Source organism: Mesocricetus auratus, unplaced genomic scaffold, assembly GCF_017639785.1.
Source record: "Mesocricetus auratus isolate SY011 unplaced genomic scaffold, BCM_Maur_2.0 Super-Scaffold_100013, whole genome shotgun sequence".
In the NCBI taxonomy this organism is placed as follows: Eukaryota; Metazoa; Chordata; class Mammalia; order Rodentia; family Cricetidae; genus Mesocricetus; species Mesocricetus auratus.
The window spans coordinates 72,936,515-72,948,037 of NW_024429196.1; positions in this window are offsets into that span (position 1 = coordinate 72,936,515).

The window sequence follows — 11,523 nt, forward strand, 5'->3', positions numbered from 1 at the left end:
ACATTCAAACCCACTGACTCCCTGTCAGTGTTGTGTTCTCTGAGTGGCCCAGGAGCTCAGTCACTCAACCCCGATTGAACTGAAACGCTTGATGAGGCCCAGCCTTAATAGGAGCCATATCTGCTAATGATTTCTGTGGAAGACAGGACAGGACTCAGCCAGGGCTGTGTTTGTTAACTGCTGTGTCAATCACTTTTTTTTAAACTTTTTTTTAAGATTCATTTTCTTCTATCTGTAGGCCAGAAGAGGGCACCAGATTTCACTACAGATGGTTGTGAACCATCGTGTGGTTGCTGGGAATTGAACTCAGGACCTCTGGAAGAGCAGACAGTGCACTTAACTACTGAGCCATCTCTCCAACCCCTCAATCACTATTTTTGTCCAAGAGTTTCTGTGCATTCTAACCAAACCTGCCAGGCAACACTTGGATGCTCCAACACAACAAACTCCAGTTAGATGAGAAACACTCACTGCTTTACGCGGACAAACTTTAGCCAGGGTAAGATTCCCCATGAGCCTCCATCTCACATGTAATCATATGTTTTGCATCTACTAGCCACAATGTAGAACATCACTGTGATTTATAGGTTTATGGTACATGTACTGCATTTGATGTATGATGTGCTGTACAGGCTATTGTCTATTGCAGAGCTGGGCACACTGGATCAGCAGGGAAGAGACTTTATTTTTTTCAGTAAGGACACGCAGCCTAAGCAGCAACTTCTTAAGCCTGCTGCTTGCTACAGCAAGAAAAGTCATAGATAGTATATGGGTGAGGGGGTGTGGCTTTCTTTACAAAAGAGGGTGAGCATCTCTGGTTTTTCACTTGTTAACTAATATACTTTGTTGTAGTCTACATTTACAATCTATTACCACATGCTGAATATTTGAATATGTCCATATGCATGTATACACACACATACATATTCACATAATACACATATCCACATATACATACATGGATACACATAATGTATACATTCATGCATATACACACTCATGCAAGCACACATGCCTGTGTACACACATATACACATACATATACTCATACATGCATACACATACGCATGCATACACACATGCACACATTTCAAATAAGAAATCTAGAGTCAGCGGATGAGAAAAGAGAGAGAGGAATAAGACATGCATTCTAGTGTGCAGTCATGTGGGGAATGCTGATGTTCCTTAGCATTTGCTCCCGTGTCTTAACATTTCTCTACATGGCTGTCAGGCCTTGGTCCAGTCATACATGGTCCTGTCTTGCTGGGCACCTGAGTGACTGAAAATAGTGCAACTGAGTGTTTCAGAAACCCCAAAATACTGCAGTGTGGCTATGACCCCCAAAGCTGAGGAATTGTGAGGGAAATATATAAGCCTAACGGTCCCTTCCTGCTCCAGGGTTCTGAAACTAAGCGACAACACAGAGTTAAGCATCACTACTCAGGCAGCATTATCAGAGCGATAAGACATGGAGTCTAGTGCTGGGTGGGCATGGCAGAATACTCCTTTAGCCCTAGCACTCAGGAGACAGAGGCACAAAGATCTATCTCTGTGAGTTCCAAGCTAGACAGGGCTACAGACAAGCAAACCAAAGGACATGGAGTCTAGAGAGTTTATGTCACTTCACAGTGATGGAGCCTGCCAGTGCCAGCAAGGCTGATAATAATAGGATTTCCCACCCACATGGAGTAATGAACTATCACACTCTCAGAAACGGACAAGGAGTGTTAAAAGGTCTTTGCTGCTGGACTCAGTAACACACATCCTTAACTTCGCTCAGGAGGCAGAGGGAGATGGACCTCTGTGAATCTGGGTCTACAAATGGAGTTCCAGGCCAGCCAGGGCAACATAGTAAGACCCTGTCTCAAAGAAAAACAAAATGAGACAAGAACACAGGTCCCTTGCTGTTCTGAGTTCGCACCAATGACCCTGAAGGGGGCCTGTAGGCTCACAAGCCTGCCCCTAACTCCCACGTTACCTCACCCTTATTTCTCTGATCCCTTCTCTTCCCATCCTACAGCCACGGAGGACTGGAATGTTCTAGAAACCCTGACCAGGATGCACAGCCAACCAATGTCTTGATTTCCTTCTCTCTGAGGAAGTAAATTCCTCCTCTTGGCCAATCATACTCCCTGGGCTGTTATGGTGATCACATGATTCCATGTGAGTCCAAACTTTAAGAACCATTTGTTAAGGAGCTGTCACAACACTAAGCAAGATCACCTGATCTCAGTCTATAATGTATACCTGTTTCTATGTAAACAGTGGAAGCGTGGGGTGGTGTAACATGGAGGCCAAGGAAGAGGAAGAGCGGAATGCAGGCTAAGGAGTTGTGCAAGGGGACGGTGAATCGCTCTTCCTAGTTTTCTCACTCTATCCTGTTTTTTTTCTCCTTTTTGTTGGGGCAGCAGAGGATATGTGCAGAAAAATGTAATTGATGATAAGTTGTGAAATCTAAGTGATGTTCCAAGGCTGAACTGCCATTCTAACTGTATGGAGGGTCACTGAGATGGGTGGGGCTTGGGAGTGGGCAAGTATCTATCTGTGGTGCCTGTGCCACGAGCAAGTCTAATGTATCAGGAGAAAGCCTGGAGGGTTAAATGAAAGACAAGACATCTGGATGTTTATGCTAATAGAGTGTGTGTGTGTGTGTGTGTGTGTGTGTGTGTGTGTGTGTATTGCAAGGAGGGAGCAGCCTTATATACAGACTTACAGCACAGTGGAGAAACCCCAGGTGTAAGAGTTTGTATTTTCATAATTACAGGTTGATGCCAGTAGGGCAAGGCCGGGGCTGTAAGCCAGCTCTAGAAAACAGGATGCACCTGTGGTTATTGGCTGACAAGCAACTCACAGAGACCCCGTGGGGGTTGGGGCCCAACATCTATCCATGTGGGGTTTCTGTTTGTGAGTTCATTGTGATGTAGTGATTTTGTACAGTAAGAGAAGCACTTTTCATCATGTGTCCCAACCCCTGTCTGAATCTGAAAACACTTGGCAAGCATCACCTTCTAAATCCCCTTCTACAACAGTGTTACTCCATTCATCAAGGAGGAAACAGAGACACCATCGGAGAGCAGCACCAGGATTTTAACGTGGCTCAACTTAGGCCCAAATCTGGGCTCCTCCCATTCCTTTATGACTCATTTAGCTTGGACAGAGGCAGGGAGGGCCTTGTGGGAAAGTGGAACAACACACCCCTGTATTAGCCAGCTTTCTGCTACTGTCAAAGTTACCTGAGACAAATCAGCCTGATGACAGAAAAACTTTACTAGGGTTGATGGCTCTGGAGGAGCCAGGCCATGGTCCCTGGGCCCTGTTGCTCTGGTGATGTGGCGGGGAAGCATACTGTGTCAAAGGATGGTGGCAGCTTTTTACATCATAGCAGTCAGGACAAAGACGTGACGGGCAGGCAAGGGTACTGCCATTTCCTTGAGGGCATCTCTCCAATGATGTGACTTCAAAAAATTGTTTGTGTGTTTGTGCATGCGTGTGTGTAATGTTTACATATGGACACACATCTCACGGAACACGTGTACTTTTACATGACTTCCAAGAATGAAACACAGGTCACCAAGCTTGAGTGGCAAGCTGTGCCATCGTCACTGGTCCCTGACTTGACTTCTGGCAGCCTCCTACTATACGCTGCTATTAAAAATGCCACTACTTCCTTGGAGAACCACAAGCTGAGGACCAACCCTTTCACATACATAAACCTTCAGGGGACAGTTGTCCAAAACAAAGTATCTCAGATATAAAGCTCTTGAATTTTGAGGGAACTCACCTAAAAAACTGTTTATCAAGGAACTAGAAACATAGTATAGGAGCTGCTACTAAAGACATGTACAGTTGTGCACACACACACACACACACACACACACACGAGAGAGAGAGAGAGAGAGAGAGAGAGAGAGAGAGAGAGAGAGAGAGAGAGAGAGAGAGAGAGGCATGTACATATACTTACACATACCACTGGGAGCTGAAGCCAGGCTGGTGTGAGTGGTGAAGCATGCTCTGACAGTTGTAAGATGCTGGAAGGATTTAATTACACTGATGCATATCTGTTGGAAGCCTTCCCAGAGACTCTCACACCCATCAACAGTCTGTAGCCAAATTAATCAACAGATTGTTATCAAGACACAAATCTGCTTGCAAAGATATTTTTGTGAAGTTTAATTCCACAAAGAGAAACATTGCTGCTTGCTAATGTAAAAGAAAGACATAAATACTAAGAGAAATCACGTGCTTGGCAGTTCCCAGAGCCATCAGGAAAGATTAGGAGTTTAGATGACAAGGGGACTCTGGAATTCTGGGAGTAGGATCTACGGGGGGGCTAGCAGGCTTCTTTTCCTAGTTTGCTAAGCTCAGCATGGGGCTTACTCAGCACAGGGTGTTCTCTCTGGATCCACCCCACTGCTTCAGAGTGTCAATATTCTCCATAGCATTTGTGTGTGTGCATGCATGAGTGTGCATGAGTGCGTTGAGTGCGTGCGTGCGTGCGTGTGTGTGTGTGTGTGTGTGTGTGTGTGATATCTATGCCGATGGCTAGATTATCTGGGATCTTCCTGTCTGCTTCCTTGGTGCTGGCATTACATGCACACACCACTACACTGTTTTGTTTTGTTTTTCACATAGGTTTTGGAGCTCAAACTCAGGTCCTTGTGCTTGTAAGCTAAGTGTGTTACAAACAGGAAACAACAGGAAACAAGGCAGAGGTTGCCGGCAGCCAAGGGTCCTTGGGAAACTTTTGGTCTATGGTCATCCAATTCTTCCTGTTCCCATCCAAGAAGGCACAGCGGTGGCTAGCACGACTCAGACCATCCAAGAAGGCCGCTCTCCTTTCAGGGGTGCCTTGTCTGACCCCAACCCCCACCCCCACCCAACGAGTGCCGAGGCATGTCAGCGGCATTGTCTCTTGCTGCTTCCCTGCCTCCTGGCCGTGTGGTCACAGTCACAGAATGACACTGTCGCTTGGGAAATGTCAGTGCGGGCTCCGGGTGGGCATGAGAGCCACAGGGCAGGAGGATGAAGGTGCTGATCCAGCAGCCGTGTCCATCGCTTTCTCCCCTTCCCCCGCTCACCTTGTCTGCGGCTCCAGTGCGTTTTCCTTTTTTTCAAGCCATTTTTATTCTTTTATCTTTTTAATAACATCTTAATAAATTTTGATCACGTTCCCTCATCCGCCAACTCCCCACTGTCCACCCTCAACTCCCTATCCGCCCTACTTTGAGATCCCCGCTCCCCTCCCCACGAGACTGTGTTCCCTACTCCTCCTGGGAGTGGTGCCAGCCCTGGGCTGTGATCACCCCACCAGGAGTCACAGGTCATTACAGAAAGTGGACTCTCCTTCTGCAGCTGTCAACCTCCAATGGCTCCCAGGTTCCTGCCCCCTTCCCCCACCCCTCCTCGCTGGGATTTTTGTCTGGCTTGCGCTCGCGCAGGTCTTGTGAATGCTGCTGCGGTCACTGAAAGCCCAGTTACGTCTGGAAAACACAGACACCCTCACCTGGTAATGTGCAGAGATTAGAAACCGTGTGGTTCTCAGTCCTAAATGGGACACACGTGTGACTAGCTTCCCCAGACCCCAAGGCTCAGAGAGCTTCCCGGAAGAGGGGGCAGGAAGTTTGTAAAACCCAGAGGTGGAGGATCATGTCAAATTATATTTTTAAGGGAGACTTTGAAACCACAAAGCTGTGGAAGGGGTGAAACTGAATGCTTAATTAATTGTCAGTGTGTGTAGTAGAAGCTTAAACAGCTTCCTCCTCAAAATTCAAGGTTCATCTCAACTGTTCCTTCTATATTTTCATCTATAATATATGTGGCTTTGCCAAACTAACTTTTGGTCTGCATGGTATTCTAATGCATGGCCACACCTTGTTGTACGTAAACCACATCACTAGTGAGTGAAAGATGAAAATGTTTCTAACTCAGACCTCAGACACAATGCTGCAGACCTGGCTTGCTCATCCTTGCTCCACCCAGTAATTCCATGACAAGAACTCCTAGAGCTTAAGTGGCCCCAAGGGTCACCATATTTTTATTTGTTTGGTTATTACTAAACTGGTATCCAAAGAGTGATCTTGCCCATTACCTTGCTACAAGCACTCATTCAGCACACCCTTGAACACAAGGTTCTGTTAGTGCTTGAAATCTCCTCTGGAATGTTCTAGGACACAACAGCACCTTCCTCTGAGGTTCACAGGTTATTTGTACAGAGCATAATCTGTCATAATCTGTGTATGGTTCCTGTTTCGATTTTCCTCTACTTCCTTGAACTCTCTCTCTCTCTCTCTCTCTCTCTCCCCCTTCTTTCCTTCCTTCCTTCCTTCCTTCTTTTCTTTTTCAAGACAGGGTTTCTCTATGTATTTCTAGCTATCCTGAATCTCATTCTGTAGACCAGGCTGGCCTCCAACTCAGAGATATGCCTGCCTCTGCTTCCCAAGTGCTGAGATTAAAGGTGCGACACCATGGCCTGACTGATTGCATATGTGATGGACCATGGAACAGAACCAGTATTGCTAAGTATCAACTGTGTTGGCCTTCCTCTAAGCTTCTGCATTCTACAGCCTACCTGGTAGGAAGACAGCCTATTCTTTGTAGTGCTGATCACTGGGGTTTAATTCCTTGGCCCTTCTGGAATTTGTGTGTGTGTGTGTGTGTGTGTGTGTGTGTGTGTGTGTGTGTGTCCCTGAAAATAATCTAAGTTGTTTTGCTCTGGACTGACAGTCTTCTCAATTAAAAAATAAGTCTGTATTGTTCTATATTAACATAAAAAACAATTATCACATGCTAAATGTCCACACTTAGGCCACTGTAATTGTAACTTTCTATAATGCTGTTTTAAAGCCTTCGGATGTATAGAGACCATGACATTTTCAGAGAGAGCAAAGAAAGGTCCCCAGCACATCCCAGCTTCTTCCTATGACAACATAAGAATAAGGAACTTGGCATTGAAAGGAGTGTGTCACTTTACCATAGGAGCATTTTATAGTTACTATTATGGTTCAGAAAGAGTATTCCCTCCTTGTAATAACCTCCCTCATGCTGTTCTTAGAGTCACACTAACCAGCATTCTTCAGTCCTGACAACCACTCGTATCTTTCCCATCTTGGTAATTTTGTCATTTCAGGGTTGTGACACAGATGAGATCACAACGTGAATTCTTTTGGCACTGTCTGTGCTCTGTGTAATGCCCAGGCATTGAATGCCAAAGCCATTACTACCTAGTGCACGAGTGGTGTGTTTTACTTGTTCCTAGCCAGTCACCCTGTGAGGAGTGCTGTAGCTGGTCCAAATGAAGTTGCTATCCACAGTTATTCCGTGGTTCTTGCAAGAATCCCAGATTTCGCTGAGTGGAGTAAGATGAAGGCTCAGGGCATAGTGTTGGGTTGTAGCTGTGTGCAGTGTGCTGTGTGTTTTGCCTTGCTGGTGACTAAATGAGACCATCACCCACTTTAGGCGAGGGCTCTGCCACTCGGCAATTCCCAGTGGAAGTTTCTACTTTTGAGAAGCCACTAAACCACTTTGTACAAAGTATCTGCATCATTCCACTGCCTCACCCACAAGGTACATATTCCCCTGACCCTGCAGCAGCATTTATGGTTACAACCACCATTCAAATTTAATTTTAGCTTGTCTAATAGATACAAAGTGATGTCTAACATCCTCTTCTTTCTTTCTTTTCTCTTTTGGTTTTGCAAGACAGGGTTTCTCCATTTATTCCCGGATATCTTAGATCTCACTTTATAGACCAGGATGGCCTCAGACTCACAGAGATCCTCCTGCCTCTGTCTCCCAAGTGCTGGGATTAAAGTCATACACCACCACCACCCAACTCATTTTTTTCTTAATAATCTGACAATACTGAAAATCCTTTCAATGAGTATTTTCCATCTTCATATCCTCTTCTTGCCTCCTGGCCACTTTCTAATGTTTCTTTCAATGTTGACTTTGGGTGTTATTATTCTAGGCATGAGTTCACATCAAATACGTGGTTTGTGAATACTTAATCATGGTAAGCAGCTTGTCCTCCCACCTTTCAGAGCAGAAGTTTTAATATTTTATCACGTTTAAAAATTTATGTGTATTTTGCATATGAGAGTCAGGGAGGGTGCTTGCCCCACTCCGTGTGGAGGTTAGAGGGCAATCTGTGGAAGTTTGCTCTTTCCTTCTGCCATGTGAGTCCCGGGGATCAAACTCAAGTCACCAGGCTAGGTGGCAAGCACCCTTGCCTGCTGAGCTGTCTTGCTCACCCCAGAATTCCAACTTTTGGTCTGAAGTCCACTCTCCCATCTTTTCCCTCAATGCAACACACTTTGATTTTACGAGTGGGATACTTTACTGATCATGGTCCCCCAAAGACTTCCCTCTATGTTCTTTCTACTTGTATAAGCTTTACATTTTATTTTTAAAATGTGGTATACTAGTCAGGGTTCTCTAGAGTAACAGTACTTACAGAGTAAATTCTCTCTATATGGAAAGGGTGATTTATTAGAATGACTTGCACACTGTGGTCCCGCTAATCCAACAATGGCTGGCTGTGAATGAAGCAGACATCCAAGAATCTAATAGTTCTTCAGTCTGTGGGGATGGATGTCTCTGCTGGTCTTCGGTATTACAATAGGATCCAAAAGAAGTGGGCTCTAAGTCCAGTGGAGGACTGGACTTGCTAGTAAGGCAAAGTAAAGCAGGCAAAGAGCTAAAGTTCCCTCCTCTCACATCCTTACATAGGCTTCCAGCAGAAGGTGTGACCTCCTGCCTCAAGATTTGGATTAAAGCCATGTACCTTCATGCCCCATGACCCAGATTAGAAGCAGACCTTCCTACTTCAAACAAATTAAGCAAAAATCCCTTACAGGTATGCCCCCAGTTTTTGGATTTTTAGATAATTCCATATGTGGTCAAGTTGACAATCAAGAATTGCCATCACATATGGGATCTATTCTGAGTGGGTGTGGGATTGAGGTATGAGGTTGAGGTTGAAAAGTCTATCCTTCCTCCATCAAACCACTATTGCAACTCTATCAGAAGTCACTGGGCATCTGGAGATATGGCTCAATTGTCAGAGTACTCACTTAGCAAGCAAGAGGGCCTGGGCTTCACACCCAGCACAGCACCCAGATAGGCATGGTGGTGAGCATTTGTAATCCCAGCACTCAGGAGGTAGAGCAGGAAGATCAAAAAGTTAGAAGTCATTCTTAGCTACAAGGCTAGTTCAAGGCTAGCCTGGGCCACACATGATCTTGTCTCAAAACAAACAAACAAGCAACTCCCCAAACAAACAGACAAACAAAACAATTGTTCTTGCTTGGGAGATTATTCATGGGCCAGTCTTTGTTCAACTAATCTAAGTCTCCCCCTGAGCAACCACATAGGGTTGACGACTGTGACTCACAGTGAGCACACAAGCCCAGGTAGGCTTTCCCAAACCCAGTTGACTCTGAATGGCTGTAAAGGATATAGCAACTTAAGCCTGGCTTGCCACAATGAGTTTGACTCATATATCAAGCTAATAATATGAGACACTGTGAATTCACTTATTAGTTCCAAGCACTTGGGGGTTCTATAGCCTATTGGTCATTTATTTTTAATCTCCACTAGCTCTCTGCTAGCCATCATGCCATCTACAAAGAGGAATAATTTTACATCAGTCTTTCCAGTTGACCTGACCTGTAACGCCTTTCCCACCTCCTCAGAGAGCCTGGAACTCTGGCGGTGTATTGAATACAACAGTGAGAGGGGGCCCTTGGCTCACCGCAAGTCACAGAAGCTGATAGGACTTGCCCCACTCTGTGCGGCTCTAGCTGCCAGGTCCTTGCTCCTGTCCCTCATGAAGTTAAAGATGCTCCTATGATGCCTGGTTTCAAAGATATTTCCAGAACCACTGGCAACTGCCCAGCCTTTTCAGCTTCTTCACTTGATGTGATCACGTGGTTTCCCGTCTCTATATCTGGCATCAGATGACTCCAACTTTCATTATCAAGCCAGCCTTGCATACCTGGAATGACCTGTGTATTTAAGTTTATATATTGAAGGATTCTGATCACTAGCAATCTCATTAATAAGGTTTGCCTCTTCAGGAGAATATGTGTTTGTATGCATACAGTCTCTGTGTGTATAGACTGCCTATTTATCTGCATGTAGGTATCATGTGTATGCAGATGCACACATGTGCTATGGCACATATGTGATGGTTAGAGGACAAGTTCTAGTATCAGCCCTCACCTTCAACCTTGTTTGAGGTGGGGTTCTTGCAGTTTTCTGTTACATATACTATACTGTTAATATGTTTGACTCTTATGTGGGTTCTGGGTACTTTCTGGCAATTTTTTCATGAACTGTAAGTTATCTATAAGTGTGTCATTCAGACCCCAAGAGAAGCATCTGTAAAAGATAAATTGCCAGCTATCTCTGTTGTTTATTTCTAGTTTAATCCTAGAATGTCCAAGATCAGTATCTTTTTTATTTATTTAAAGTATTATTTTACATACCAAACCGAGTTACCCTCCCACCTACCCTCCCACCCCCGTCTCCCCCTCTTCCAGTTCTCAGTGGAGGTAAGGCCTTCCTTAGAGAGTCCACAAAGTCTGGATTACCAACTTGAGATAGGACCAAGCCTCTTCCCCGTATCAAGGCTGAGCAAGGTATCCCACCATAGGGAATGAGTTCCAAAAAGCCAGTCCATGCCTCTGAGTTAGGTCCTGGTGCCACTGCCAAGGACCCCCCCCCACCACCACACAAAACGATGAACTCACATAACTGTTACCTATATTCAGAGAGTCTAGTTTGGTCCCATGCAGGTTCACCAAGTGTCTGTCCACAGTCCATGAGCTCCCTCTTGCTCAGGTCAGCTATCTCTGTGGTTTTCCCCAACATGATCTTGACCCCCCCACCCTGAACATAGAAGAACATATCTTAGGGTTTCTATTGCTGTGAAGAGACACCAGGGACACAGCTGCTCTTATAAAGGAAAGTGTTTAATTGGGGTGGCTTACAGTTTCAGAGGTGTAGTCCACTGTATCATTGTGGGACATGGCAGCATGCAGGCAGACATGGTGCTGGAAGACCCCAGTTTTACATCTTGCTCTGCAGGCAAGAGGAAGCGTCTGAGACACTGGGCGTGGCTCGAGCATATATGAGACCCCAAAGCCCACCTCCACAGTGACACACTTCCTGCAACAAGGCCACACCCACTCTAACAAAGCCACACCTCCTAACAGTGTCACTCCCTTCGAGGGCCGTCTCTATATAATTGCAGTTGCTTTAATGTGCTGAAGGGGGGCTGGCTCAGCTAAGAGTGCTGCCTCGTGTCCACTCTTCCAGAGGATTAGGTTTCCATGCCCAGGACCCACATCAGGGGATTCAGAAGCACCCATAGCTCCAGTTCTGAGGGGATCCGATGCCTCTGGCATCTGTGGTCACCTGTACTTGTGTGCACATACCCACACATACACACAATTTAAAATAATAAAAAATAAGCCTTAACAATTGCCCAGGCTCACTTTATGGCTCAGAGTCTGATCTCTC